The following is a 15,770-nucleotide window of genomic DNA, read 5'->3' on the forward strand; positions in this document are numbered from 1 at the left end:
AGCTGAGCAATCACACTACCTCGTGGGATGGTGACTGGGGGACTCAAGGTGTAAGTCATGATGCTTATAGTCCCTTCAAAATCAGCATCAATTAACGAGATGCGGCGCGAGGGAAACTCACAGGCAGTCTCAATATGAGATATAAAGTAAGCTCCATTTTATTTCACTAAACGAGAGACTTATATACTGTTACAGAAGTTTCTATTCATAGATACACACGCACACCTGCAGCTGTTCTCACACACCCAGGGATCCTCCTGCTAACTCCCTTATTCTTTTCTCATAACACTCCTGACTCCTAATCTTTCTCATGGCATTCTTCCCACAAAACATTCTCAGGCAAACAAAATCACTGCAGCTTGTCGGAATTTTACTGAGGCCTGGGAATACTGAAGCCTTGCTCAGCCCTGTTCGGTTAGCATGAGTTTTGCTGGAAAACTACGTTTTCCAACAATCAATGACTCCAGGTACCATAAAAATGCCTTGACATGCTGTCAAGGATCGCCCCAACAGGAGGGCCAACAGGCCGTATCTTAGGGGTCCATTACAAGTGGAGGGAACTACATGCACTTGATTGTCAGTAAGGTTTACTGTGTCTCCCACGGCCAGATCGACTCCGGCACTGCCTCTGGTGGCAGCTGCAAGTTCGTTGAGACAGCTGCCACTTGCGGGTATTTGATTGTCATCGCGTCCCCCTGCCTGGCGCTGAACTTCCCATTTCCCTGCAACGGTGTGCCGTCCTTTTTGAAACGCGAGTGACATCCCGCTGCCCTGTGGCCAAATTTGTTGCAGTTAGGGTACACTCCCCCAAATGGGTTCTCTTTGGGGGCATGCTCTCGTTTTGGGCAGTTCTTCTTAAGGTGTCCCTTTTCTCCACAATTGTAACATCCTACACCAGGTGCTTTCTGGGACCCTCGGTCCCTTTTACCTTGCACTGCTGCCAATTTTAAGGCAGCGGCCATGGCTGTTGCATGAATTTTGGCTTTCTCTTCCTCGTGCATGAGTACAGGGATTTTTGAGCAGGCTTCTACCATTTGACTAAGCATGGCTTCCCCATGTATGTTGGGGTTTATTATTCCATGCGAGATAGGAACGACATAACACCAATGTGATGCAGAAAGTCGTCCCACTTTATTCTTCAGCAGTGCTTCTTTTAAAGCTTTTTACCTTCCGTACACGTGTTATGATCCAATTATTAAGGTTCTTTAGAAATACTTCTGCCCGAATTAAGGTACAAACGAGACTATATGCCAATCAATAGTATGGGTTTTATTTGATAGAAAATATGAGAGAGAGAGAAGCAAAGAGAGAAAAAGAGAAGTAGGAAAAGAGGTGGGGGGGACAGAAAGAGAGAAAGAGAAAATATCACCATCCGTGGATCCCAACGATGTTGCATTGATCCTCTCCAGCCGGTCTTCTTGGTGGTGGTGGTCCCCCCAAAAGCACAGAATGCCATGGGTTAATATACACTCAGGCCAGGGGCAATGTCCAGGCATGTACCCCCAGGGGAGGGGCAGCCTCTAGCAGCAGACTCTGCTTGCATCACTTGCACTCCTGTGGTGCCAGGCCTAGCACTCTGGGGGGTCTGTGATGGATTGTGACTCTCCCTCAGCTGCCTCTCACGTGAAAGTCCCATGGATGTGGCCTGTGGGGTTGGGGGTTTCACAGCTGGGCCAGTTTGGGTAAACCTGGCTTCTGTGAGCTGTGCTCTGCCCCCACCCCAAACTCAGCCAGGGATGATTCTCAGTACAGCTGGTGGCTTTGGCCTTTGTGGATGCATTCCTTTCCCTCAGCCTGAGATGATTGAACAATAGGGTTTCCCTTTATCTAATCTCTGCAGTTTGACTCAGTCCAAAGTCCCAGTCAGGTATCTTCAGGGAGGCTTTTTTGATTGTAGCTTCTTTATACACGTTTTGTTATAATGAGCAAAACTTTATATCAATGTTTGAGGCATGAACTATTTCAGTCTCTGACAACACGTGACACAGAACTCTACATATGGTTCATATATGTGCCATGCAATTACATAATTGGTTACATGCTATTAACATGAGCTAAGCACGCGTTATATGATTGGTATATACTAAGACCACAGTTTCTTACTTTTGGGCAATATATCCTGTTTTCCTTGGCCAGCAAGGAATTTCCTACTATTTGGGCAATATATCCTGTTTTCTTTGGCCAGCAAGGAATTTCCTACTATTTGGGCAATATATCCTGTTTTCTTTGGCCAGTAAGGAATCTCCTACTATTTGGGCAGTGTAGCCTATTTTCTCTGGCCAGCTGCTTGCTTTCTTGCAGCATCAGCAAAATACTTCCTCTTATCGATCTTCAATGACTTTCATAGGTCTGTTAAGACAGACCAGGCCCTGACATCTCCCCCTTTTCTTTCAAATAAGCCCAATGCTTGGCAAATAACTATGTTACAGCACTGTAGGGCACAGCACAGCAAAATTCCACCCACTAAAAGGCACAACACCAACATTAGTGCTAACTCACAGTGGTCCTTCAGCTAGCCAGTAATACTTCAGCCACTGAGCCACTCATCAATACCCAGCCCGTCAGATATAGTTAAATGGTACAAAAATGTTTCAGGGGCACTGGGCTTGTAAAATCACACTGGCTCTATTTGCTCTGGCTTGTTGTATTGTTATTGGAACTTGCCACTTACATAAAGCTCTCTCCCTAGCTTCAACACTCTCAAATAACCGTATAAGGTTTTGATTGCTCGAAGAAAAATCTCTAATAAACTTTTGCAAGGCTCTCAGCGGATTATCTCGCTCATGGAAGCGAGAACTACAGGCCATGCACAGCCACTCTTCAACAAACACTGCTACATTTACTCAAACCTTCTTACATTCTCTACACAAAATTTTCAGCCACTTCTGCTTTGCCCCACATTCATCACATGGTCTCTCCGCCTCTCGCTTTACTTGAGGCTGCGGCAAGCATACTGCATGCTCTTGCGTAACAAAGATGTCTGCCAGTAAGGCCTCTTGTGGAAATAAGCAAATGGAGAACCCTGAAACTTCATATAGGGTCCGCAGAAGAGGAGCTAGTTCACGCTTGTGCTGCTGATTACTTCTCCTCTGGGCCTCGGGGCATGACATCCAGCTCGGCGGGTATTGTAATGTGTGTTCTTACCCACTTGGCTGGCAACCAGCGCGGGCGATGGTCTTGTCCTGTAATGACACAAGCATAACCTTTTCTCCAGGTTAATTATCTATACAGGCCTTCCCAACTGTTCTGTTGCGGGTTGAATACATCTACGGGTATATCATGTTCTGAAAAATCGGATGGATTTTGAGAAAAATGAGAAAAAATGGAGATGCTAGATTCAGTGTTTGCATCAGTGCAAGGATTTAGCCAATTAAGCACATAAAGGGTTTTTGCTGCAACGTTCGCCAGGGATCTCTCCTCCTCTTTTAAAAATATAGTAAAATAGCGCTTAAGCGACTGATGAGTGTGTTCAACTATAGCTTGTTCAGTACTGTTGTACAGGATACTTGTCACATGCTGAATATTCTACTTATTGCAAAAGGTAGCTACAGCTGTGCTGCAATATGCAGGACTATTGTTGGTCTTAATTGTTGCTGGCACGCTTATGGCTTGTGAGCACATATCGATGGAGACATGAACGTGCTTAAGGGTACTGAAAGAGGGAAAATTGGTAACATCCGTCTGCTAAATTTGGTGGGTCTGTAACCCCCGGTGGGTTTGTCCCGAGATCTTGTATAGGGCTTATTCTGGCACAATCAGGGCATGATGCAACAATTGCTCATGCATTGGTCTTTGATATATGGAATTGGCGCTGTAAAGCACGGTATGATTGATGTAAAAACATGTGATTCTTGCGCTTGTTGCATCGGGGAAGGATGAGCAGTGACGGCAGCACTCTCGCCCCCAGTGCAACACTTGCTTCTGTGAACGGGGCGACGGCGTCTGCCCGCGGCGAGCGAGGGGCGGCAGCGCCCGGTGGGGCCGGTGCAGTGCCCGGCGCTGCCGGCGCGGGGCTGCCCACTGGGCAGGGTGCGGGACGCCAGCGGCTGCTGCTGGCAGCGCTGGCGCAGCGAGGGCGAGGCGTGCGGCGGTGCTGCGGGGGGACGCTGCGCGCCCGGCGGGGCTGGGAAGGAGCAGCAGGAGCAGAGCGGAACGGGGTGTTCTCTGGAGGTTTCCTCTGGGCAGGATGCTCGGCAAAGGCTCCGGCAGAGCTCAGGGTGAGGCGATGAGAGCAGCGCTGAGCTGGGCTGAGCTGCCGAGGGGTGCCGAGGAAGCAGCAGGGCTGGGCTGGAGCTCCATCCCGGCGGGCACCGTGGACCCGCGGCGGCTGCCGCTCTCGGCCCTGCTCCAGCACGTCCAGCGCGGGGACAGCAACTGTGAGAACCAGCCCAGCTGCTGCCTGGCGGGCTCGGGGGGCAGCGCTCGCCCTGCGCTGAAGAGGGTGTGGCGCAGAAAGGGAAAGATCTGGCCCAGCCCTGCGGCGCTCCTGCCCAGCCGCTACCAGCAGTACCAGCAACACCGTGCCAGGCTGGGGAGAAGGACCCCGCTGGGAACCGACCTGGTGATGGATGCTCCCCTGGTCCCAGTCGGAGCCCGGCGCTCCTTGGCATATTAGTGGCATTCACAGTCATTTTGGGCCTTTACACTGATTAACAAGTACACCTGAGCAACCGAGCCTGTGGGCTCCAGGCCGCGGCAGCCCCCGCACTCGGCTCCGGCTGCAAACTGAATGCAGTCTTCTACGCCGCCTCCTGCGCCGTCCCCGCGCCGTGCCAGCGCGAGAGGAGCCCCAGGACCCCCGTGCGCCTGTGTTTAAGCAGAATTCTCAGTTTTCTTGGAGCTTGATGGCGTCCCCGGGGCGGCAGGGCTCCCTCAGGGCAGGTCTGTTGCTGCTGCAGGACAAATGCTACCATAAGGCTGAGCGACCGGGGGATCCGGCGGGTGGGGGAAGCAACTCCGGGAGGCAGAAGCAGTGGAAAGGGCTCTGAAAGGGCTCTGGCTTGCTTTCTTTTTTCTCTCCTGACCTCTAGCTCTGCGAGCATTCGCTTTCTGCCTGCCCCACCACGGCACCGCCGCGACCCCGCGCCGAGCGCTCCGGGTGCCTCCCGCTGCCCCCGGCTCCGCTGAGCCCCCTTGGAGCGGCGCGGGGCGGCCACGTCTGCCCTCCCCGCATGGCTCTCGCTGGCCGACATCACACATGATGCTCCACTGCTCTCGCCATGCCCACCCCAGCCCAGCGCTCGACATCGCCTGCAGCTCCTATTATTCTGTAGCGAAGGACCCTGAGTCAGGTGTGAGGGAAAGCGGCTGCAGGGTGTGGGCGGTGTGGCCAGGGAGGCTCTCGTCTCCACACCGCCGGTCTCGGGAGGCGGCGGCAGCGGCCGGGGGAAGCGAGCCCGGGGGGGCCTTGGCTGCGGGCTCTGGCAGCAGGGCGGCCCCCCCCCGAGGCAGGACGATGCCGGTGAAGAAGAAGAGGAAGTCTTCGGGGGCAGTGGCGGCGGAAGAGGGGGAGGAGGTGGCTGTGGCGGGAGAAGAGGAGGGGGCAGCTCAGAGGGATCCCACGGAGCAATATCTATCTTGGGTTTTACCCAAAATTCCCTTTCCACTCGAGTGGCGGGGCACGCCAGTGTTTCTGGCAACAGCAAGTCAGTTTTCTCGGCTTCTGCCACTTTTTCTCGTTCTTTCCCATTTAAATTCTTCTTAGCCTCTTCTATAACTTGCTTTGCCGCAGCGGTAATTTGAGCCTTTCCTTTTAATTGCTCCACCATAAATGTGACAGTCCTCCACACTGGGGCATGCTTTATTGCCTCCTTGTTTTTAACAGTTATCTTATTCCAGAGTTCCTTCCTTACTTGCTCCCGTGCGTTTAGATCAAACAACTGATCAGGTTGCGTCATTAGTTCTTTTCTCTGACACCATCATAACAGTGCTGTGAGGTCAGCTTCATTCAGCTCAGTCTCTGTTCTCTTTGCTAGCTGGAGCAGGCTGTTTACAGACACTCTTTCCACTGCTGATACAGCGTTTCCCATCCCGCCAATCTCTGGCTTTCTCGCCAGTCGCAGGCCTGCTCCTGCCTCTCTCGGGCAGCCCTGCTTACCTTCGCCAGCCAGCGGGATCCCTCGCATTCTCCCAATCTCCCTGGTACGGCCGCTAATCCGTCCTCGCGAATCACGTTGGGGTCACCAGTTGTCGGGGTTTATTATTCCATGCGAGACGGGAACGACATAAAACCAATGTGATGCAGAAAGTCGTCCCACTTTATTCTTCAGCAGTGCTTCTTTTAAAGCTTTTTACCTTCTGTACACACAACATGGAACTCTACATATGGTTCGTACATGCGCCATGCAATTACATAATTGGTTACATGCTATTAACACGAGCTAAGCACACATTATATGATTGATATATACTAAAACCGCAGTTTCTTACTTTTGGGCAATATATCCTGTTTTCTTTGGCCAGCAAGGAATTTCCTACTTTTGGGCAATATATCCTGTTTTCTTTGGCCAGCTGCTTGCTTTCTTGCAGCATCAGCAAAATACTTCCTCTTATCTATCTTCAATGACTTTCATAGGTCTGTTAAAACAGACCAGCTGTTAAGACAGACCAGGCCCTGACACATGTAAGCCAGCAATAATCTGCTGGCATTGTGTGTTAGCATTCTGAAAGGTCAGATCATTTCCCACAGCGGTTTTTGCTGCAGCATCAAGCGTGGGTGCCGCATCAAGGGCAGCTTTAAGCCGATCTATAAACTGCATGTACGGCTCATTTGGTCCTTGTATAATTTTTGTATATGGAAGCGCTGGCGTTCCCATTTGGGGTAACTCTTGGAACGCAGCCAGTGCAAGTGCCTGGCTTTGCTGGATCATGCGAAGATTGAGGGCGGCTTGAGCAGCGCCATCTCGATATTGACCCTCTCCCATAAGCATATCAAGGGTTACGTAGCGGAGTGGGTCATCCTGGGCCTGCTCCTCTAATTTGGCAATCATAGCGACCTCATACTTCTCCTTCCACTTATCTTTAAATAACATAAAGGCAGTGGGCGGCAGCACGATTTGGAAAAGGTTTTTTATATCCAGGGGAACCAGGTCCTGATTCGTGAAAAACGCCTGCACCAGGGTCCGCACTTGTCAGTTGTCACGGCCATATTCCATGACAGTCTTTTGTAACTGACTCACAGTTTTCCAGTGAAAGGGATGCCAGACCCTATTGTTACCATTGACTATAACGGGCATAGAGATAACCTCAGGTGGCAACATGACCCCTTACATGGTGGAATCTCTTATGACCCCATGCCATCACTGGCCAGCATTGTAAGATGGGTCTCGCGGGGGAGGCGCATCTGGGGCCCCAGAGGACGTGGACACCGCTCTGTGCTCGCCTTCCCCCTTGTTTTCTTTGGTTCCTCCCATTATTTTGGATTTAAGCCAGCCTGCCCACCCTGACACGTCAGTTGTAGATCGCGTCCACTTGGGCTCTCCACCCACCTTTTCCCACCAGTCTGCTATGGTCCATATCTCTTGCCTCGTCAGTTCGCCATCTGGGCCAAATTGAGATTGCAAGTAATTGTCGGCCTCTTCAATGGACATTTCCCTCTCCTTGAAACATTCAATCACCCAGTTCCACTTTTTTGAATCACTCACGGGAGCAAAGGCAGGCTCTGTAGGGGGGGGCAGATGGCTCAACCGATTCAGATGGTAAAAATGGATTGGTAGATGGCGTGGGTTGTTCCTCTCTGAGGAACCAAGCCTCCACGGCTCGCAGCCCCTCTACTATAGCCTTATGAGCTCTGCCATAAGCCTCTTTGATCTTAGTCTTTTTAGACCCCGCATCCAGTCGCTGCATCTTCTCTAGTAACTGCCTCATAGCTCACTCCTGCGCTTGGAGAGCTTCTCTGGTCTCTTCGTTAACCGTGTCAGAGGTATCACTTTGGCTTGCCCTCCCACTCATCTATATCCATTGGCAGCGGCACTTTGCTCAGATCTGCAGCATCCTCACTACTGGAGAGGGGAAGGGGCGGCTGCGGCGGGAGAGTGGGAGGAGGCGGCTTGGCGGGATCCCACGGAGCAATATCTATCTCGGGTCCTGCCCAAAATTCCCTTTCCACTCGAGTGGTGGGACATGCTAGTGTTTCTGGCAACAGCAAGTCAGTTTCCCCCGCTTCTGCCACTTTTTCCCGTTCTTTCCCATTTGAGTCCTTCCCAGCCTCTTCTATCGCTCACTTTGCCGCAGCGGTAACTTGAGCCTCCCCTTTTAGTTGCTCAACCATAAGTGTGACAGTCCTCCACACTGGGACATGCTTCTTTGCCTCCTTGTTTTTAACCGTTATCCCATCCCAGAGTTCCTCTCTTACTCGATTCCATGCGCTTAAATCAAACAACTGATCAGGTTGCATCATTAGTCCTTTCCTCCGACACCACCCCAACAGTGCTGTGAGGTCACCCTCATTCAGCTCAGTCTTTTTTTTTTGCTAGCTGAAACAGGCTGTTTACAGCAACTCTTTCCACTGCAGACGCAGCATTTCCCATCCCACCGATCTCTGGCTCTCCCGCCAGTCGCAGGCCTGCTCCTGCCTCTCTCGGGCAGCCCGGCTTACCTTTTCCAGCCGGTGGGATCCCTCGCGTTCTCCCGATCCCTCTGGTACGGCTGCTAACCCGTCCTTGTAAATGCAGATCACATCGGGGTCACCAGTTGTCAGGGTTTATTGTTCCATGCAAGGCGAGAACGACATAACACCAATGTGATGCAGAGAGTCGTCTACCTTTATTTGCAGCAGCGCTTCTTTTAAAGCCTTTAATCTTCCGTACATGCGCCACGAAACTCTACATATGGTTTGTACATGTGCCATGCAATTACAATTGGCTATAAGCAATTAGCACGAGCTAAGCACGCATTATATGACTGGTATATACTAAAACCACAATTTCCTACTTTTGGGCAATATATCCTGTTTTCTCTGGCCAGCTTCTTGCTTTCTTGCAGCATCAGCAAAATACTTCCTCTTATCTATCCTGCAGCATCAGCAAAATACTTCCTCTTATCTATCCTCAATGACTTTTATAGGTCTGTTAAGACAGACCAGGCCTCAACAAATGGCAAAGAAGCAATCCCAGGGAAAAACTATCAGCTTTCACAGCAGCCAGTCCCGGGAGTGTCCTTTTTTCCCCTTCTCTCCCCAGCAGAGAGGCTTGGGGAAGAGTTTTCAAAACAACTCGCGCTTCTCCCAGCTGCTGAATGCAGTTAATGCTACAGAACTACATTTCTGAGCATACAAGCAAACTACAGGGAATACAGGATTATCATAACATCACCCCAAGACATTCCACCCCTTATTCCATATCGTTGGCTTAAAGTTTACTCTAACATGTTTTAACTTTAAACACACACACACACATATATATATACACACATGACTATGTACAAATAGTGTCAGTGTCATTCAGTAAGCAGTGGTACATAGCCATCTCAACATTACACGTTGACCTCACTCAAAATTAAATCTCCCTGAGGGACACATTGTGTTTCTCCATCTTTCTGCATTACCCACCAAGTAAACCCTGGACCCTAAGCAAAGACAACCCCACGGATGGGTTTGTCCTTACATGAGGCAGAATTAATCCAGACAGTCTTCCCTAACAAGCCTCTGACGTACTGCTGGGACCTTGTCTCTGTCTACTGTATGCAGGGGCTCAGATTGGGCAGGGCCTGCTTGGTTGATGGAGCCTTGGGTATTGACTAACCAGGTGGCCTTTGCTAAATGTCACTCCCAATTTCTGAAAATTCCTCACCCAGTGCCTTCAAGGTGGTTTTTAACAGTCCATTGTACTGTTCCACTTTGCCAGCAGCAGGGGCATGATAAGGAATGTGGTACACCCACTCAGTGCCATGTTCCCTAGCCCAGGTGTTTATGAGGCTATTTTTAAAATGAGTCTCATTGTCTGACTCAATTTTCTAAGGAGTACCATGCCTCCACAGGACTTGGTTTTCAAGGCCCAGGATGGTGTTACGAGCAGTGGCATGAGGCACAGGGTAGGTTTCCAGCCACCCAGTGGTGGCTTCTACCATTGTGAGCACATAGCGCTTGCTATGGCGGGTTTGAGGCAGTGTGATGTAATCAATCTGCCAGGCCTCCCTATACTTATATTTAGACTACTTTCTACCATACCACAGGGGTTTCACCCACTTGGCCTGTTTGATCTCAACACACGTCTCACAGTCATGGATAACTTGAGAGATACAGTCCATGGTTAAATCCACCCCTCGGTTTCATGCCCACTTATAGGTGGCATATCTGCCTTGATGGCCAGAGGCATCATGGGCCCATCAAGCTAGGAACAAGTCTCCCTTATGCTGCCAATCCAAGTCTACCTGGGACACTTTTATCTTTGCAGTCTTATCTACCTGTTTGTTGTTTCAGTGCTCTTCATTAGCTCAGCTCTTGGGGACATGGGCATCTCCATGGCAGACTTTCACAGGTAGTTTCTCTGCCCAGACAGAGATGTCTTTCCACTCTTCAGCTGCCAAAATTAGTTTTCCTCCACCCTGCCAATCAGCCTTTTTCCACTTTTCCAGCTAACCCCATAGAGCATTGGCTACCATCTATGAATCAGTGTAGAGGTAGAGCTTTGGCCATTTCTCTTTCAGCAATGTCCAGGGCTAACTGAACAGCTTTGAGCTTAGCAAGTTCACTCGATCCCCCCCTCTCCTTCAGTAGCTTCTGCGACCCGTCACGTGGGGCTCCATACAGCTGCTTTGCATTTTCGTTTTGTCCCTATAAGACGACAGGAACCATCAGTGAAAAGAGCATAGCATGTTTCATCTGCTGGCAGTTGGTTGTATGGTGGAGCTTCCTCTGCACGAGTCACCTGTTCCAGCTCCTCTTCCTCAATCAGACTAAAATCTTCACCTTCAGGCCAATTTGTAATTATTTCTAAAATCCCAGGGCGATTCAGATTTCCCATACGGGCGCGCTGTGTGATAAGGGCAATCCATTTACTCCATGTGCCCTTGGCATGGTGAGTAGAGGGAACCTCTGCTTTAAACATCCACCCCAGCACTGGTAGTCAGGGTGCCAGGAGTTGTGCTTCTGTACCAATTACCTCTGAGGCAGCTTGGACTCCTACCAAAGCTGCCAAGATTTCTTTCTCTGTTGGGGTGTAGTTGGTTTCAGACCCTCTGTAACTTCGGCTCCAGAATCCCAGTGGATGACCCCGAGTCTCACCAGGCACTTTCTGCCACAGGCTCCAGGACAGGCCATGGCTCCCAGCTGCAGAGTACAGCACATTCTTTACCTCTGGTCCCGTCCTGACTGAGCCAAGGGCTACAGCATGAGCAATCTCCTGCTTGATCTGGGTGAAAGCTTGCTGCTGTTCAGGGCCCCAGTGGAAAACATTTTTCTTATGGGTAACCAGGTAAAGAGGGCTCACAATCTGGCTGTACTCAGGAATGTGCATTCTCCAAAAGCCTATGGCTCCCAGGAAAGCTTGCGTCTCCTTGTTGGTTGGTGGAGACATTGCAGTGATTTTATTGATAACCTCAGTGGGAATCTGACGCCATCCGTTTTGCCACTTCACTCCCAGGAACTGGATCTCTTGGGCAGGTCCCTTGACTTTGCTCTTTTTGATGGCAAAACCGGCTTCCAGGAGAATCTGGATAATTTTCTTTCATTTCTCAAATACTTCTGCTGTGTTCCCCCACACAATGATGTTGTCGATGTACTGCAAGTGTTCTGGAGCCTCACCCCTTTCCAGCGCAGCCTGGACCAGCCCATGGCAGATGGTGGGACTATGTTTCCACCCCTGGGGCAGTCGATTCCACGTGTACTGCACGCCCCTCCAGGTAAAAGCAAACTGAGGCCTGCACTCTGCTTTCAGAGGGATGGAGAAAAATGCGTTAGCGATGTCAATAGTGGCGTACCATTTCGCTGCCTTGGACTCTAGCTCATAGTGGAGCTCCAACATGTCTGGCACGTCAGCACTCAGAGGTGGAGTCACCTCATTCAAGGCACAATAGTCCACTGTTAATCTCCATTCTCCTTCAGATTTTCGCACAGGCCACATGGGGCTGTTAAAGGATGAATGGGTCCTGCTGACAACCCCTTGGCTCTCCAGCTCACGGATTAGTTTGTGAATGGGAATCACAGCATCTCGAGTTGTCCGGTACTGTCGGCGATGCACAATCGAGGTTGCAATCGGTACTTGTTGCTCTTCCCCTTTCAGGAGTCCTACTGCAGATGGGTTCTCTGACAGTCCAGGCAAGGTGTTCAATTGCTTAATGCCCTCTGTCTCCACAGCAGCTATCCCAAATGCCCACTTGAGTCCCTTTGGGTCTTTGAAATATCCATTTCAGAGGAAGTCTATACCCAGAATACATGGGGCCTCTGGGCCAGTCACAATGGAATGATCTTTCCACTCTTTTCCAGTCAGGCTCACTTCAGCTTTTACCAGGGTCAGGTCCTGTGATCCTCCTGTCATGCTGGAAATAGAAACAGGTTCTGCCCCCACATGTCACGATGGGATTATCATGCATTGTGCACCAGTGTCTACTAAGGCCTCGTATTCTTGTGGCTCTGATGTGGCAGGCCACTGAATCCACACTGTCCAAAAAATACGATTTTCCCTGGCCTCTACCTGGCTAGAGGCAGGGCCCCTCTAACACTAGTGGGCATGCATATTAGAGATTCCTTCAAGGGGATCGGACATGTTGATTGAAGCTACTTCCCTTCTGGTGGAGTTCCCTCTCTGAGTCTTGCCCTCTTTCAATTCACGCACTCGTCGTGCCAGGACAGTAGTGGATTGTCCATCCCACCTCTTCACGTTTTCTCCACTTTCACACAGGAAATACCACAACTCACGTCGAGGGGTGTATCTGTTTCTCATAGCTGAGGAATGTCTGCGTGGGGTAACAGAACCTCTGATCTGTACTGCCAAGATTTGGAGAAGGCCCTCTTTAATTTCCTTACTGAGTTTCTCATGATTCTCCTCTATCTTATTTTCTAGTTTCTGCAGATGTGTTTCTACAGCTGAGATTCTTGCATTCATTGGGCTATGCACAGCATCTGCATATGCTCGGAGCTTCCTTGCCACATCACACACAGTCTCATGCCCGTCATCTCGCTTCATCATTGCTAAGGCAGAAGCATACTCTGATGGCCCAAGCCGTACGAGTTTCCGCCACATCACAGGTGTACATTCCACCCCCTCTGGGTCCACAAGAGGGGCTGGGTTTCTTATGTCCTCTGGGAAGACAATCTCTACCACTGCCATTTCTCTCAAGCGTTGAATCCCTTGTTCTATGGTCCCCCCCCGGGGTTTGTTGTATATAGAGATCGTCAGGGCATAGGTATCTATCTTCTCCTCGCAGCTCTGATAGCTCGCCTCCAGAGGCTGCAACAGTCAGTCCCATCCCGTATAGTTTGGTTGATATCTGGGTCACGTGACACAGTCCCCAAATGCCTTGCCTCAGTAGCGTCTAGAAGTGTAACATCGCCTGCGGCATCCCAAAGATGGACTAACCAACTAATTATAGATTCATCATCTCGTTGGACATAATCTTTTCTTAGGCTGTGAAGGTCTCTCACAATCATGGATTCGACAATGATTTCTGATTCAATTGCTGACCTTGAGGATCCCTCCCCGCCGTCATCTGGGCGATCAGTCTTGACTTGGGTTTTCTTGCTTTTCGTAACAGGAGCAACTGCCGCTGGCTTAGGCTCCCTGACTTCCTGTTCTATAGTATCTGACAGTGTACGATAAGCATATGCCAGGGCCCAACATATTGCACTGCAGTTGTCTCTGCACTTCTCTTTCAGTTACTTCCCTACCTCAGCTGGTCTGGGGATTTGTCCAGGGGGAAATTCCCAGTCTATTGGATCAGAGAATTTCTTTAAAGTTTTACCTATGTCCTCCCATACTCCACACCATTCAAATTTTCCCACATCTGGGTCAGGTGTCTGCCCCTGCTCAGCCCCTCTGGATTTCTCAGCCTTCCTTCTGGACATGTTGAACATCATATACATGGAAACTACCAGGTGAAGCACCAGTACTACCAGGAAAATGGTCTCCTTAACATCCAGGGGAAACTGAACATTCCCAAAAGGTGATATACTGGATTTACAGGGAAGAAAATAGGTGAGGAGCCAGGAAGCTTCAGCCTCTATTCCTCTAGCAGGTTGGGTAATATTATAAACAAAACCCCAAAACAAGCTACTAAAACTAGGAGAGGACAGCAACAGAGCATGTACATTTTTAACTGTTTCCAATACCTTTTTACAGATTGTCAGTATCACGCAAATCACTATAACAAGCCGGAGTCATGTCCCTGATTGGTGAAAATTATACATTAGGGACAAGATTGTCCCTACCTATTGGTAGGGAAACAGGCCTATGTGCCAAACAGACAGTATTACATCAAACAACCTCCCATCAAACAACATAGTGACTACTGATAGCTGTAATTCAATACAAAGCATTTAAAACCAGAATGTAATATTAGGGTTTTTTTCTTCACTTTCTCTAACCCCACAAAAGGTGTAAAACAACTAGTCAAGCCCCTTTAAGTTGGGCACCAAATATTGTCCTGGATTGGAGATAAACTTCTCTAGGTGGAGAGCGCGCCAAACAAACGCCTCCTCCGAAAGCCAAGGGCTTTGGTACCTCCCCCTCCCTCACTCACAACAGAATTTCTTAAATGAAAGTGAAAAATACCAACCTATTTGTTTAACAAAACACACAGAGTGCCCTGCAAGGCACAGGGGAAGGGGAAAAACAGGGGAAAAGGAGTTATTAAACCTGAGTTAACAGGTGGTAAGCTTTAGTGTCCTTATCTCAGGTGTAGTTTCCCCTCTCCGGGGGCCGGGCGGAGTTGCTCCAGTAGCTCCCTGGAGGATTCTCGTCTGCCGTGCTCCGGGGCTCCTTGGGTTTTCTTGGCGAGAAAGCGAATCGGAGAAAAGGGTCCAAAAAGGAAGATGACGAAGAGGCACCTCCAGGGAAAAACTTGCAGCGTCGACAGCAGCTGCCAGCCAGTCCCAAGAGTGTCTTTTCCTCCGCCTCACTTCCCCCGCAGAGAGGCTTGGGGAAGGGTTTTAAACAACACGCTCTCCTCCCATTGGCTGAATGCAGTTAAAGCTGCAGGACCACATTTTCTGAGCATACGAACAACGATATGGGGATACACAGGATTACCCTCACCCCAGGACATTTCCCCTCTCCGGGGGTCCCCGAGGGAGGGGCTAGGCAGAGTTGCTCCAGTAGCTCCCTGGAGGATTCTAGTCTGCCGTCCTCCAGGGCTCCTTGGGTTTTCTGGGCAAGAAAGGAAATCGGAGAAAAGGGTCCAAAAAGAAAACAGTGAAGAAGCAATCCCAGGGAAAAACTAGCAGCCTCCAGAGTAGCCAGTCCCAGGAGGGTCCTTTCCTCCCCCTCTCTCCTCAGCAGAGATGCTTGGGGAAGAGTTTTCAAAACAACTCGCACTTCTTCCAGCTGCTGATTGCAGTTAATGCTACAGAACTACATTTCTGAGCATACAAGCAAACGATAGGGAATACAGGATTATCATAACATCACCCCAAGACAACTTCCTCCCCTCACAGTGGTACAGGGAGATAGGAAATGGGGGTTATGGCCAGTTCATCACATGTTTCTGCCTCTGCTTCCTCCTAAGGGAGAGGAGTCCTTCCCTTGCTTCAGCATGGGGTGTCTCCCATGGGAGATAGTTCTCCACAAACATCTCCAGCATGATTCCTTCCCATGGGCTACAGTTCTTCACAAACTGCT

The 15,770-nt window shown here is 49.9% G+C and overlaps 1 pseudogene; it reads right to left on the reverse strand.

Annotated features, from left to right (window-relative positions):
• Nucleotides 1–587: 587 nt before the first annotated feature.
• LOC146425615 (endogenous retrovirus group K member 5 Gag polyprotein-like) lies at nt 588–7,589 on the reverse strand (annotated as a pseudogene).
• Between the last annotated feature and the right edge of the window lie 8,181 nt (nt 7,590–15,770).

Source organism: Lichenostomus cassidix, chromosome W (genome assembly GCF_008360975.1).
Source record: "Lichenostomus cassidix isolate B80296 chromosome W, HeHo_3.0, whole genome shotgun sequence".
In the NCBI taxonomy this organism is placed as follows: domain Eukaryota; kingdom Metazoa; phylum Chordata; class Aves; order Passeriformes; family Meliphagidae; genus Lichenostomus; species Lichenostomus cassidix.